A 16,090-nucleotide genomic window follows, 5' to 3' on the forward strand; every position below is an offset into this window, starting at 1 on the left:
GATAAGGTGATAAAACAAGCTCCTCCCCTCAAAACCATGCAGCTTTAACTTGGCCCCTCCTTCCCCTGGCTTAATTGTATTTTCTGTCTCCTGATTGCAGAAGCATTAGTGACCCACAGAGAGTTTGATTCCCTTTTGCATCATCTGCATGCTGTGCTAATATACACAGCAGCCTTTGCTTCTCTCCATTACAGAGGGATGAGTACCTGAGCCTTCGCAAGGTCACACTTCCAGAAAGGCAAGGCAAATGAAGACCTGGAAATGGTAGAAAGTACATTCATTAGATCTGGATTGTATCAACAGTAGGGAGAGGATGCAAACTCTGCTTTGGAAAAAGTGGGGCTGTCAGAGAGAGCAAGAGAATAACTAGCAAAGAGAAAGGGATATGTGAGTTGGGAGAGGCTGAAGGTCTGCTCAAGTCACTATTCTTTTCCTCTTTGCAGTGAACTTGTATTTCTTGTTTTAATGTATTGCTTTCAGTGTTGTTGAAGGCTTACTGCTCTGCAGGCCTGGAAGGGGTTGTTCTTCAATGACCCCACGTACCCTCCTGGTGTCCTTGCAGCAGACTGCTGCAGGCTGTATCTGCTTCCCAGGGGCTTTGACAGCTCTGTAAAGCTTAAAAGAAAGTTAGGGTCACATGGCAAAGAAGCAATATTGTAAGAGAATTTCTGGTGTGCAACTTGAGAGTTATGGCATGAAAATCAAGATGAAATATGGGCAGGATCTGTACAAAATATGCAGAGGAACTTGAGATTGTTATAGGGAGTGAGAAGTTGGCATGAAAGATAAGGGGTGACAGCACTCTGGCAAGACCTGAAGGATGAAGATGAGAATTGATCCCGGAAAAATGATTAATAGCAGTAGAGGTAGATGACATCACATTTATATTTTCTTCAAGGAAATAGGAAAATGGAAAAGTTAGTGGAAAATCTGAAGCAGAGAAGTGGGTGGCTTGACTAATATGCCAACACAATCTAGCTTCAGAAGAAAAATTATTTTCATACCATGAAGATCCAGGAGATTAAACAGCGGTTTCATTTCAGTCTGCAGATGTTTGGGTTTAAGGCAATGGCTTAAAATGATACTTGGAACATGAGAGTTTAGTCCAGTGCTTGGGATGTCTTGTGAAAATTTGTTAGTGCTCAGATCTTGCCAATTGAAATAGTTGGTCCCTTCCTGTTATTTTTTTTGGCTGGAAAACAGAAAAAAAAATTGGGGCAGGGAAATGGATTTTTTAACACATATAGGCAAAATTCCACTTGCTCACCCACCCAAAACAAGTAGCTGTTATAAGTTACAAATTTAAATATTTTCCTCAGTTGTAGCAGGAAGCATAGTCAAAGACCTTTTATACAGAATATTTATTACAATTTTACACCAACTTAAATGCAGTTATTTTCCTGCCTTCAAAATAATTAGGGATTTTGTCCATCCTCTTGGATAAGAAGTTAAGAAAGTGAGTTTCTTAGAGCAGGAAATATAGAATTTTTTCTTATTTTAATTCAAAGTGAGAGGATTTCAGCATCTGTGTCCTAGGCAAGTAAAAATCCATGCAACTCTTTAGCCTGATGGTCAGTCTGATGACTGCTCTGCGAGTAGAAATTGAGTCCATTTTCTAGAGACTTTAACTAACAACCCCTAGTTATATTTTCACTTTTCTTCCTGATTTTATGGCTAAAAAGTTCTGTTGCTGTGAAGCTCATGGAAGAGTGTTTTGGCAAACAGGCTTTAAAACCTGCCTTTTTTCTACAGTAGAATGCATGACACTTGTGCTGACAAAAGAGACATCACTAGGGAACAAGTGTATAATGGTCCCGGTGTGTGTTACATGGTGATTTTTGTTAAAGCTGCTTCTGCACGCAATTACATACTGTATTACTTTTCCCTGTGTAACATTAGTTCTCTTGCTGTCCTGGTTTTATAGGAAGGCTTGCAATCCTATATCCAGAGACCAGATCAAAGATCTAAATTTTGGGTGTGAGGATGAGGAATGATAGGTCCCTAAAGTAGGTTGAAAGTGTATCTCTTTTGCTTTTTGCTAGACATAGACGGAATCTGGGAGATTAATTTTTCTTCCCATTAAATAATTTTTTTTAAAAAAAGACCATTTAGAAAATAATTTTTTTTTTAATTTTTCCAGTGATACTACAGTTAAGTTGGCTACAAGTAATTTTGTAGCTGACAGAAAGTTTAAAACAAAATATGTTGCCAAAATCTGTATTGCATTTTATGGTTTATCATTTAGGAATACATGGATACCTACATTATTGTGACTGTTATTACTAATAATTATTATTGCCAGTACTATGGGGTTTTTTCCAGCCAAACTTGAACTGATTGACCATGTGGTCAGATGATCTTCAGCGAAAAATCTCTAAGAAGGAGGTGAACATTTTCATCAGGGAATAAAAAATGCAGGAAAAACATAATTTGACTTGGAAGAGCTTTAAACCTGCAATTTAAGGCAGTGGGGAAAAGTTCTGTAATTGCTGTTTCCGAATATGTGAAAAAGAGAATAGGTTTTTATTCAAGCTGTTTTTACCAGTAAAATAGTGGCTTCTTCTGCAAATATGATTCTGAACCATTAGGGTCTGGGCCAGATTTCATAGTTTGGTAATAGACATAAAGGACAGAAAGTGTGCAAGGAGAGACAATGAAAATTGAATTAATCGTGAGTGTCACACAACCTTGGTGAAAAGAGTTACTTTTACTTTTGCTTCTGCAGTTATAGTAAGTTTGTTTTACATTGAAAATGTCAATGAAGAAAAATATATATTGCTCAATACTAAATGTCTATTATTATTTACTAGAGATAAGTGCCTGGAAAAAGGTGCATGCAAAAATTTGCTCAATTATCAAGAGCTGATGTTCCATCTTTGACTAAAATACTTGACTAAAATATGATTGTGTATCCCTGCTGGAAAATACAACTGAACTGACCTTCTTCAGAGTTCTGTGATACACAGCGATAATTCCTTGCTGTCCTCTCTTAGGCATTAGTCTTATATATTATATCAAGTCCCCAACATAATGAAAGTGAACAGATTTGAAGAATATAACATGATTTTATTTTAGTACCTTTCATTTCTCCATTGCATAAAAGCACTTTGGAAAGCAAGGAACTAAACTCTGGTCGTTGAGTCACTACGTGCCTTGAAATGAAACATCATTTTGCACTCAGCAATAAACTGCAGGGAAACTTGAGTACAAGAATAGAATTAGAGATGGAGAATCAACTGGGAATTTAAACAGCTCTGCTCACTCCATCTTGTTTGGAGGTGTTTTTGTAAGAATGGCCCCATTTTCAGATGTGATATAGACTTTACAGAAGTTCTGAAAGATTTCAAGGCATTTTTTTCCATTTTCAATTTTTTTAGCTCTTGAGTTCTGGGGAGCCGACCAGCACTGGAAGTGTCAAGATATCTTGAGACGTGTTGCTGCTAGAGAAATTCCCAGCTGTGTTCAGAAGTGTTAGGAGTCTTGAAAGACAAGCTATTCTTGTATTGAATCTACTCCCATTTGCAGACCACAGAGGTCTGAAACTCCTTTATTCCAACCTAAATCAGAAGCAATCATACTGAATTCAGTAGATATGATGCAGTCAAATCAGAGTAAATGAGATCTAAACCCAGTCTTCAAAGGGCTGGATAATTTCTTGTAAAGATTTTTTTAAATGCAGCAGGCTTATCTAAATGGAAAATACATGTAAAACTTCTTCAAGCTTTCCTGTTAGCTAGAGAGCTGTGCTTTGCATGAGAGAAAAGAAAGCAAAAGAAGCACAAATTTTAAACATAATTACTTTAAAATAACTTTGGGGAATCACAATTCTCTTTTTATTATTGTGTTGTCACTTCCTCTTGGAGAAGTATAAAGTTTCTGAGTCGAATCTAATTTGTTCCTGGTTATGTGATTAGGTTTTGCAGTAATTTTCCAGAAGTAAATATGGACTCTGACCACTGTTAGGAAATATCTCTTGTGTTTTCTTATTAGCAAATCACCACAAAAATTACAGCAGCTAGAGTGTATCTATGAATTTGTAGGTATAGTTACCCCCTCTACAGGCAGTGGATGTTGAGTAGTCTATCATTGTGGATGCTGTGCATTTCACCTAATCTTAGCTGCTGCTCAAACCTCACTCAGTGAAAAGAGTGGCACTTTCACACGGTGGCTCATCTCAGCCTTAGTTCAAATGGGGCAGATCAGTTTTGGATGTATCTGTCTTTCTAGCTGGATGACAGGGGGAGCCCTCACACTTGCTATAAACAAAAGTAACAGAGCAAAAAAGCCCTCAAAAAGAAAGGAGAGAAATAGATGCAGTGGTGGCTCTTGAGGTCTTTATAATGCTACTGAATTTCCATTGGAGGGTCCTCAGCCCCATCAGAGCTTGTTCGTGCAGAAAACCCTGTAAAATTATCCTGTGAAAGAATATCTGATATTTTCAGGATGTGTACACAAAAGAATCTGAAGCTTAACAAATGAACAGGCAATTTGGGAAAGCTTAAGCTGTGTTGCCTTTCGGTTTGAATTCCAATCTATATTTTCCCTAGGTATTAAACAGACTTTTCTTAGAGTTTTTTTCCCTCCTGAGGGTAGTCTTCTGTACACCACTGTGGCTATTTGAGTTAATAAGGAGATATTTAGTGTTAGCAGAAGTAGCATCAGTCTGGCCTTAGAGAACAAGACACTGAAGATTCTATTTCTGAAAATGTTCTGTCACTAGCATGATAGACTCCAGGGGGTACTCATTTGCTTAACCAAGGTCACTTTAGAAAGGTATTTTCCTGTGCAGGTAAAGAATTACTCTTTTTGAGTTAATAGCATATAATCTTTGTCACTGAAGGTGTCTGAACACGATGGTCTATATGATAAACTATTTTATTTAAATAGCTACCCTGCAAGCCCATCTCCATTAACAAATTGTCACAGTCCATGGAAGACTACAACAGTAATTTTGAAAATGTAGGAGATGCATTAGGAAATTTAAAAAAAAATGGTAAAAGCTATTCTTATGTTACATTGTTATATTATTTAGTTTCTACGTATTTATTACCAAACCAGAGAACCTATGCCTACAGATATATAAATATGGAACCTTACTTTCATCCAGTCGAAAAGTGAAGAAAAAGGGAAAGGCAAATTTTGCTTCAATCCATACTTCTTTCCACAAGACTTTTGATCAGCCACCTTTCATGACCAACTTATCCCATTTCTCAGCTGCCAAAATTAAGTAGGAATTTCATTAAGATGCAAGAATTATCAAAACAAGCTAGTTTTGTATTCTCCCCATCCAAAGTCAGGAGTGTTTGAGGTGCCCTAGAGTGCATCTTTCTGGGAATCTAATGCAGATACAGGTGTAATTTCAAGTGCATGGACCTGGCTAGTTCTAGTATATCTGGGCTCTACTCAGAAAGCAGGCTAGGACACTGATTTGTTCAAGTGATGTTGCACTGGTATAAATATTCCACTGTTACCAACCAACTTTGTAACCACTGCATCTCCCTTTGATGGTTTGCTTATTTCTATCTTTCAGTCTAACATGCTGATATAATCTTATCTATCTGAGCACTGAGGCTTGATAAATTGATATATTCCTTTTTTTTTTCCTATTTGTCATGGTCTTTTAGACATTTTTAATTCAGATGATCTTATCACTAAGTCCATATGAATAAACTTTTCAAGATACTGAAACAGCTCAAACTTTCACTTGCTTCAAATCATACTGTTCTTGTATGATTTCTCCAGTAACTGCTTTTGCACATCCCAAGGCATTCATGTTCATCTGCAAAAGTGAATACCTGAGCCTCTGCTCCCTATTTTTTTAACCTATCTAAATTTAATGAATCTTTTCAATGAAGTGTCACTACATGATTTCAGGTTGGATAAAATTTTCACTTGTGCGCTTTTGTGGGTAAGGATTGTAAATGGGTGGGTGCCTGAGTGCAGCAGTAGAAATGCTGAACAAATGAGTAGTGCTTGTTGCCTGTTCACTGAACCCCATTTACTTTGTCAGTGCTCCACATCAGTGTAACAAGTTCAGATATACTCTATTGCCATTTAGCAATTCCTCAGGCAATGATTATATTTCTAAATACAGTTTTGGCTTTCTGCATGTGGTCTTATGTTTCACTTCTTACAAGGTCTTTCTGAATGCTTCATCTGAATACTGAATTTGATGCTAAGTGAGTGTTAAAAAAAGAGAAGAAAATATTCACGTTTTCCAAGGTTTTCCAAGGTTTTCTTACTTTTAACTTTATTGCGCTATTCTTTTTTTCCCTGCTGTCTGCAGGTGGATCATGGGGATGTTGCAAATTCTTCATAACTAATTGCAATATCTGTATTTACCTACTACATCCATGGCAAGTGCTTAGAAGTACTTCAGGTAAATATATCTTTTGACCAGAATCTTTTATTTTTTTATACTTCTGTTTCTGAAAGTGCAATGAAGCAGCAATAATCTTCCAGTATTCTTATGGTAAGCATAAAGACTGATATGAACTTCTATGCTAAAGCTCTGACTTGACAAAAGGCTATGTCTTGTAATGCCTTTCATAGAGAATTATATTCACAGGAGCTGTATCTTAAGCCTAGGTGATGTAATTCCTTCTGCATGACACAGGTGCACTGCTCTAAATGAGTAAAATTAATTCATTCTAATAACTACTGCTCTAGCTTTGATTCTGTTTGTTGCCACTAATGGTGTTTCAATCCATGCAGGTTTCTTTCCCCCTTTTTTCAATTTCTTGAGCTTGGAGGAAGTGATCCTTGAATATCAGCCAGGTCTCTTGGACTCCTCTTCCCACAGGATCTCTTGCCTTGGGATTCTTCAAGAAGATCCATAAAGAGGCTGAAGTCATCTGTCCTGAAATCCATGGTTGCAATCTTCCTTGCAGGTTGCAATCTTCCTTGCAGGCTGCCCTGCTTCTTCCTTGCCCATTGCTGAACTCCACAATCTCACGGTCACTGCGGCCAAGGCAGCACCTCAGCCTTCACATCTCTGAGAAGGCCTTCCCTGTTTGTCACTATGAGGCAACCATTCCTTGTGGGATCCTCCACTGCCTCTTTCAGGAAGCTGTCATCAATTTACAGGACTGTTTGTGCTTTGTTTTGTTACTTCAACCACCTGAATGAAGAATGATCTGGTGTGCTGATTAAAAAAGAATATAAAGTCATAAGAGTAAAGGTTGCTTGCTCCAGTTGGTTTCTGGTAATTATGAAATAGAATATTGAAGTGTAATGATAATGCAAGAAGTAATTTAGAAAGTGCTGATATAAAGGTGACAAAATAGCTAAGGAAAAGCATATCTGAATTGATATGGCTAAGAGATGACTATGATATAACAGGAGAAAATATAGGTGGGAAGGATGATTCATTAAAGCTATCTTTCAGGTAATTTTTGTTTGCAAGTGGAATCAATTTGCACAGATCACACTTTTAATATAAGAGAAAACATTTATCTTAAGGAAACAAGGAGAATTTACAACACACAACATGTTTGTCATAGCGATGTTCAGATCTCACTGTACATGTGGCCCAATGCCCATGGATCCCTCTGAGCTGTGCGATGAAGAAGAGGTTATCCACACACATCCCATCCCTCTGGGAGACATTATGTGAGCAAAACCAGACTTGACAGCCAAGCTGGACTGTGCCCCTCTTTGCTTGCTCCTTTGCATCCGTAAATGAAACTTTGCTTCGCATTGGACCTCTAGACAAAATTTGATTTTTTGGGGATGTTCAAGTTTTTGCTAATTGCAGGTGGAAGACCACATTTGAGTTGCTGTATATGAACATACACTTTTTAAGGGCAATTTTACTTCATGTAAATAGCAGCAAGCTGCTTGCCCTGGAAAAGATTACCTGGATGGAAAAGATTACCTTCAGAGGTACACTCTGGTGCAACACTAAGGACTCAGGCATTTCTTCCTCTGCCAGTCTGACCTAATGGCAAACAAGAAAACAATAACTTCTACCAAGCTGAATTCTACCAGTGCATTTAGCTTCTAGATATTTGTAAGCTCACACTTTTCTATAATTTTAATAACAGTAGTGCAAGTTAATTGAATTTAATCAAAACTGAAAGATGGTAAGCACATGATTAATGAGAAGCCTCTAAAAAAGATGTTCTAGATGTGATTAGCTGACAGACTAGAAATTAGAATTTTTCTATCTCTTAATAACAATTTACTTCCCATTACACATTTTCTGTATTCAAAATTAAAGCATTCTTTTTCCTCATTTATTTACCCCAGATGTACAGATAAAAAATTCCTTCTGGTCTTCATTTTACTTGACTGAAAGCAAGTCAGTTGCATCTAAACTCACCTCTTATGAAGGCTTGGTCATTGCTCAGAGCATACCAGTACTTATTCTTTACATCTGTTTTACATCTGATTTCCTTGTACCTAAGTATGTGTTGCAAAATCTGTATTTTAAATTTGGCATCACATCACATTCACATTTGCCTAATTCAACTAGAAACAGCTTGACTGAAATACCTTATTATTACCTTAAATTCTTATTATTTGCTGCTGCTTTTCTTTGCTGGCTAATGGCCTTGTTATGATTAGCTAAGGTACCCGTGTTTCTCTCCTTCTCCTTCACTTCTAACTGATGCTACAAATTTCTGTTACTCCTTCAATTCAGGATCTTGTATTTTATTTTACCATTACATTTCTCTTTCTTTGTGTTTTAAGGTCACCTGGTTCTTCCTAGGTGTTATTCCATTTATCTCTTGAAAGGACTAACTTCATGGCTTTGTATTATTGGTCAGTTTCTTAATTACTTTTTGTTAAAGAAATTAATGATAATGATGAAATAATCAAGATTCTAAAATACTGAGCAAAATTAGACAGTGAGCAAATTTCTTGAAGGCTGTTATTCAAGGCAATGTCACATAATGTTTCCTCCATACCTTTCAAATCCTTTTCCTCTCTTCCCACTGTCTGTTTTTTCTGTGGTCCTAACTCCTGTATCCCTGTAATTTCCGAAAAGGGGAAAACTAATCTGCTCTGTAGCACAGTGGCTGAACTTCTTGCTGGTTGATCTTTTTGAGAAATACATTACCTCTGATAGGAAATTGAGATTTATATTTGAGTTTTGTAACTTCAGCCTCTATTTCAATAAGCAAGAATAATATTTTCTGAGAGAATATAACTTCAGTAATTTCTTTACTTGAGCTACAACAGCAACCAGATCTTAAATTTTTATTTAACACCGAAAAATTCAATTAGTTAGTAACTCTTAGTGTTTTCCCATTTTTCATTCCATGAATAAACTCTGTCCTGAACTTGTCTTAACTATTTCTGAAGATTTCATGCTGAACAATTCTTTTCCTTTCTGCTTAATGTTTTGTTAAACGATATATCTCAGCAGGCAGTTCCTGAGTTGAAGTAGTGATGCTCAGCAGCCTTCTGGGTAATGCAGAGCCTGTCAGTCAGAATGAAATCAGTGTAGTTCTCTGTGTTGCCATGCAAATTCTAAATCCACTTAGCTGGGTTTTATCTTTTCTGGCCTTTAAAGACTAAATGAAATTTATTAAATGCATTCATTATGTGTTACAGGCCCTTCAGTAGGCCAGTTCAGCTAGCAGGTATACATTTAGAAGACAATTCTGCTCTTTCTTTGATACAGAGATTATAGTTTAGCTTGAAGAAGAAAGATTAATCTAACATCTGAACTAGATATAATGCTTGTATTTCACCATGTTGTTGAGATGATTTATAATTTTTTAAAGGAATTTGTCTCATGGTAATGACAAATAATGTATATGTATATGGAGTTATTTCTATGCCTTGCAATAGAATGTGTTCTTTAAAAGTAATGATATGTTTCTTAATAGCAACAATAACAAAGAAACAGAGCTGTTCTGATTTTCTTGTTTTAAGCCATATGGTATCTGGTCCGTGGGTAGCTGCTCAACGTAGGAAGGTCAGAAGAAGCCTCAGTTATCAGTGCTACACCTCTGCAGTACAGCCAGTTAAGACTCAGCTTCCTAAAGAAAGTTGGCATTGTCTTTCAAGTGTTGTCTTATCTCTTCTACCTTTTAGTGCTGCACGTTGAGCAAGAAAGATGGCAAAGCTCTGCTTTGCCTCCAGTGTAAGCAGGCAATGAAACTGGCTATCTTTGGAGGCAGAAGTTTAAAAGCAACCTAGCAAATGTGATAGGGTTGGAGACAAATAAAATACTCCATGTTAATTGATCTTGGAATTACTGAACTAGATTTTTGGTTGTTTCTATTGACAGTTCAAAACATACAAACAGATACAAACAGCCTTGTGTTTTAATTATTTTAGAGATTAATCATTACTAGTAGTCTCAGTTACTTCATTTTTGGGGTTCATGAAAAGCACATTGCTCAAAAACATTCATATTTAATTAATTTAGTGTTGAAAACCATTATCACTGACTCATTTTCCTGTAAAATTGTTTGTCTTGTAATCTGACAATGAGTAACAAAATCACACCAAGCCTTAGGATATGAGCAAAAAATATAAAACGTATAAGTAGGAGTGTGCTTCCTAATTCCTCTTGATAGAAATCAGAGGCTGCTTCCATAATTTAGAGGTTTAAATATTAGGTTTTTGTAAGATACCATAAATCCTACAGGGCAGAAAAAACACTAATTGTGTAGTCACACTTTGATATATCTGGTATGTTTGAATGATAAACAAAAAATACATTATTTGGGGGAAGTAAATTCTGTCATAACCTTATGGGCTATTTCAAGTGTGCAGGAAAGAGAGTCCTTATTTAATATAAAAACATTATTAATACTCTGAAAAATGAATAATTCAGAGATGTTAATTTTTTTCAGATTACTTTCTTCTTTCTCTCTGCCTTCTCCTAGGGGATAATGAAAAAAGTAAAAATACTTCATACATTTGCATGTGTTCTACTAGGTGTTTATTAGAAGAGTGAAGGTCAAGAAAATTGGTTGTGAAGACAGGAGATAAGGTTAGCAGGCCTTCTATTGGTTCTCAGGTCTTCTGATAACAATTTCAGAAGTACTGAACCAGGTCCAACTCATGTTTTGTCTAACCAAGGACCTTCATTCATCTGGCAACTAGCAGCATTTTACTTGTTAATCATAATTTTTTTAAAGAAAAATCAGTTTTTTGGTTGATTGAGTTTTTTTTAGGGAAGCCTAACCTGAAAAGTGATGCAAGGTCTCGATCATTATGGAAATTTCTGCAGGGAGACCCGAAGGCAAAGCTGAGTTTCAGACTTGACTGTAGTTTCTGGAGTTCTGTTTTATATCCAAAACTATGCTATAATCTTTCTAAGCACATCCAGGAGACATAAGGTCAGGTTATTTAAGGCAAATGATTACCAAGTGTCCTAATGAAAATTAATTACTTCTTCCTGGATACTACTGTATCATGAAAATTTTCTATCAGTGAAGAAAAGGAATTCTCAAGTAACTTGTGCTAAGGATGGACTAATCATGATTACACTTTAACAAATAGATGAGAACATGCCCATTTGCAAAGGGTGTTTTCCCTACCTCATAGTGCAATTCTAATTTTGGTCTGATTAATTTTCAAACAGTTGCTCTTCATCCATGAGCTCATCTCTGCTGTGCTGCTGTCCGAGTTTCTCTAGTCCCTCGGGCAGGGAGGAGGTCTCGCCGGCTGAGCTGAAGGCACCGCAGCCGACAGCCGGGGGGGCACTCCCTAGATGCGCCGGGGCGTCCCGGGAGCGCCTCAGCAAGGGGCAGCAGGGAGCAGCAGGCAGGCGAAGTAGAAGAATGAAGAGAGGGACCCTTCCCAGGGGTAAAATCCAGAGCCTTTTATTAACTCCAGGTGCACCAGCCCAGCAGGGGCCACGAGGCAGGAATACAGCAGCTTCTAAAGGGGGTGGAAACACGACACATTGACCAATGAGGGAGAACTGGGGAGTGAACAAACTCGTGAGAAACATGCCGGCTAGCCAGTAGGGAATGTGACAGGGAGGGACCCTTGTTCCCGATCCAATCACCCACCGAAGAAAGGAGAACTTTCTGGAATATGGGAAGGAGACAGTGGGGGATGGACAGAACTTGGGGAGGGATTGACAGAAGGTAACCAGGGAAACAGGGGAGGAGAGAACGAATTGACACTCTCAGAGAGAGAGGTTCCAGGGGAGGGGGAGAGTGGGATCCCAGGACCGAACCATTATAGCTTTAGGGGGGAACAGAACACACCAAATGAATCCTGCACCACAACATATCTCCATCAGAAAGTAGATTAATTTAGTCAGGGTAATATACCTGTATGATGTGAAGGGCAAACAGAACTGTGTATCATTAGCAAACATATTCAAATTTGAGTCTGTAACCTCTAAACAGTTTTCTAAATAGTGGAAGATCTTTGTGTGTGACTTGTCTAAAATTTTAATTTCTTGCATTCTGCAATGAGGTACATTTGCTTAGGAAGAATTAGGTGTCACCTTAAGAGAACACATCCTTATCCAAGCAGTACAAACCAGAAGTATACGGTTGCTCAGGCTATGAAAGTTAAAGGAGCAGAATGCTGTGCAAAATATGAAGTACCTCCTTAGATGACACACTTCTGTCTCTTGCTGGAAACACTGACTGATGCAGGGAGATCCCAACCATATAAGAATGAGCATTATCCATCTATCTATGGGATAGTCACAGCATGGCAAATGTGTTTTCAGTTCTGGATGCAATGCATATAGCATCAAAATTACTGATAATGGGTACATGAGCTTTAAGACATTTCTCTGAAATTATTGAGGAACAGAAAGGGTAGTAGCTAGCCATGCAGATGAATTTTGACATGGATTCATCAGCCAGAGATTAATTTCATCATATTTTCTGTTGAAAGTGGAAACAAAAATTTCTTGAGTGTGTGTGAGAAGGGTCCACAAAAAGAGCTAAATCACTGATATTTTCTGCAACTTTCTTATATTCTATTTTTAGCATATTTTTGTTAAAAGTAAAATTACTTGGTTTGAAAATACTGAGTTATTTGTCAGAATTGATCTAAAAAGCATCATTAAACCTTTCTTCTCAGTGTTTGGTAGAAGAACTGAAAAGCAGTTCAGGACTTTGAATCCCTTGACAGGAGTAGTAGTTTAAGAAAATAGAGAATATCCAGAATCTAAATAAACAAGGGAGTTTCATAGAGCTGTAATACTTTCCCTTTCTTGCCACAGTTAATTTGCCTGAGGCATCATTGTAAGAAAAATCAGATTACTGCTACATTTATTGACTATCTTCATGGTACAAGTTTTTTTAGCATGCTTACTTGAAATATCAAAAGAGGGAAATGAGAAATGTTTTCATGTGCTTCCATTCCTTAGAACTTTGTTGTGCTGGATGCTACCACAAAAGGTATAATTTCACTGGACAGGGCAGTCAGTGGAGAAAGGCTCCAAAACTTATGTGGAACTTTTCCTACACAATTTTTCTCTTAGTTACAACCAATATGTAAGTCCATCTTGCTCCTGGGAATAATTCTCAACAAAAAAAGATGTGTTTCTGTAAACAAGAATTCTTAGTTCTGACAAATTATGGTGAAAACCTATTTTATTGAAAAATCTCACCCAGGCTGCTGGCTACAGTATACGGACTGAAGAGGTTTGCTGTAGAAAGTGCAAGTTGAGGCCTGTCTGTTTTATTCAATAGCTTCTGGGACTGATTTTTTATTTTACTAGGAGCCTGAGGAATAAAGAGGCTGTTATTTTAAGAATTTCTCATTAAGATATAATAAGCCAAGCACATTTATTTTATTAGCTTTCCTGTAGTCTCCTAACTGACAAAATGAAGCTGAGTGCTTGTGCATGGCCTCACCTGGGATATGTGTGATCAAGACTGGACACAAATCAGCTGAGCCAAGGGACAGAAGCTGATAAACTACACTGGAGTTTTCTAATTGTGAGAATAGAACTTATTATGACTAGAACTAGAATATAGAATAGAAGTTATCAAAGTATATTCTATAGAACTCTATAGAGTAGAACTTATCAAAGGTATTCTAGACCAAGACTACAATATTGCAAAATCCATATGCAATATGTGAATCTGATTCACATAAAAATCCATATGCAATATGTGAATTTGTTTAATTCTTTTGGATATTTGTACATCAGAGAAGCCAAAGTAGAAGATGGCTATGACTTGTGGGCTGTGTTGTGAAATTTTGTTTTAAAAAGCACTTTCAAAGAATCCTTATTTCCAGATGTGTCCTCTACCATCAAAGTAGAGAGGAGTTTGAGCCTTCTCCTTAGACAGCTTTTCTATCATGTTTGGGGGATTTAATTTCTGATAAGAGAGGAAAAACTGAGAGGAATGCTCAGATACATATTTGGAGAAATCTTCAGATATGTATTTCACAATATATATAGGAATGGTTTGGGTAGAATAGAGAAGTAGTTCATCAGCACAACATGGGAAACTCTTTTGAACAGAAGCAGACAGACCTAGACATTGTTTTTAAGTTAATAGAAAGGAAAAATCCCTCAAAATGAAGCTAAAATTGTTAAGGGAAAATATATTGAAAGCCATGTGTAGTATTCTAAAAAATAATCAAAAAGAGAATAAAATAAACGTTTGCTAAGCCAGGTCTCTGCTTATTTTTTTTTTTCAGCTACAGAATTATCAATAAAACATAGATAGAGAATTTCATTTCGTCTTCTGTCCCCACAACCACAGAAGCAAATGGAGGCTCTGGTAATTTTCAATGTGTTTTAAGAGACCTCCATTTGATACAAAAGAATTGCTGGAGGAAAGAAGTCAGACCATATGTCCACAAACAAGCTTACAAACTAAAACTGAAGGATGATGTAAAATAATAGAAGAAACCTTTGATTCACTGTTGACTGCTGGAGAATGAATATTCTCCACAATCATGGGAAATATAACTCCAAATTACTCCTAACATGTGCCTGAGTGACTAACTGCTCTGGATACGTTCTTGTCTCAGATTCAAAGCACTAAAGAGGCCAATAAATGAGGCTGTATGCAGAAAGTGTGCCTTTCTGTAAAGCACACCCATTTGAAAGAACTTTTCATCATTCTGTTCATGCTTGCATCTGCAGAATAAAGCAGAGGTCACTTGCTATTAGCTGGGCCAATTCAGAGTTAAAAAGTGTCTTTAAAAAAAATCCTCCTGATCCCATTTTGCAAAATGGATGGAATGCACAATGCTATTGACCTCAGACTCAGATTAGCTTAATTTCATCTAATTTATTCTTGCATTGTTCAATCTGTGTATAAAAGAAAAGGGAAAAAAGAGATGAATGGCAGCTGTCACTCGTCCTAAGCCTGATAGATGGTTTGAAACCCTTTTGTGACATGAATAAAGTATTTCCTTGCCAGGCAACAGAAATATGTTTATGTCCTTGTAAAATAAACCAGGTCATTTTGAAGCATTATTAGCAAACAAAGGATGTCAAGGATGGATTATTTGTGGTCTCACTAGACTTCTATGAATATGAATGACACTTGCTTCCTGAACGTGCTGACATGTGAAACGCGACAACAAACTTTCTAATCAGAACTACTAAACAAGTAGGTCTCAAAATGTACAAGCCAAAACCAAATGTTATGAAAATCAGTGTGAAAACTCATAGTCCTAAAAGAGATGCTCTCAGAGCTGTTGATGAGCTTCCTGATCTGGACAGCCTCATTTGTATCCATAAAATACTGCTTTCCTGAGTATGTAGGGCAAGCACTCTTTCCATAGAGTGGATTCACATTAGCATTCTACAAAAAGCAAGTTCAGCTGATGGAGATTCAGGCAAAGGGAAACTAGAAAAGACAGGTCATTTCTGTGGGGACTCTGTGGTATGACAGTAGCTAAGGGATTGTGTAAAGCTTTGGACATCAGGCACTGCTCTCTTCCTGGTTTGCAGAGCATACACACCTTATACAAATTATAGTCCTGGTAGAAGCTGTGTGTTAAAGGTTTTATTTGCTTTCCACATGTAGAGTTTTGGCAACTCAAATGCACAAAAATGCAAGTGGACACGGGGACTTGAAAGTAGCTCTTAAGCTGAATTGTAAATCATGGCAGAACTGTCTCAGTCCTACTGCTCCTCTAGGATGTTCCTGTTTCCCTGTCTCTCCCTGGGCCTAAGGGGAAG

This window comes from Onychostruthus taczanowskii, unplaced genomic scaffold (assembly GCF_017590055.1).
Source record: "Onychostruthus taczanowskii isolate IOZ18803 unplaced genomic scaffold, ASM1759005v1 scaffold8, whole genome shotgun sequence".
NCBI classification, from domain to species: domain Eukaryota; kingdom Metazoa; phylum Chordata; class Aves; order Passeriformes; family Passeridae; genus Onychostruthus; species Onychostruthus taczanowskii.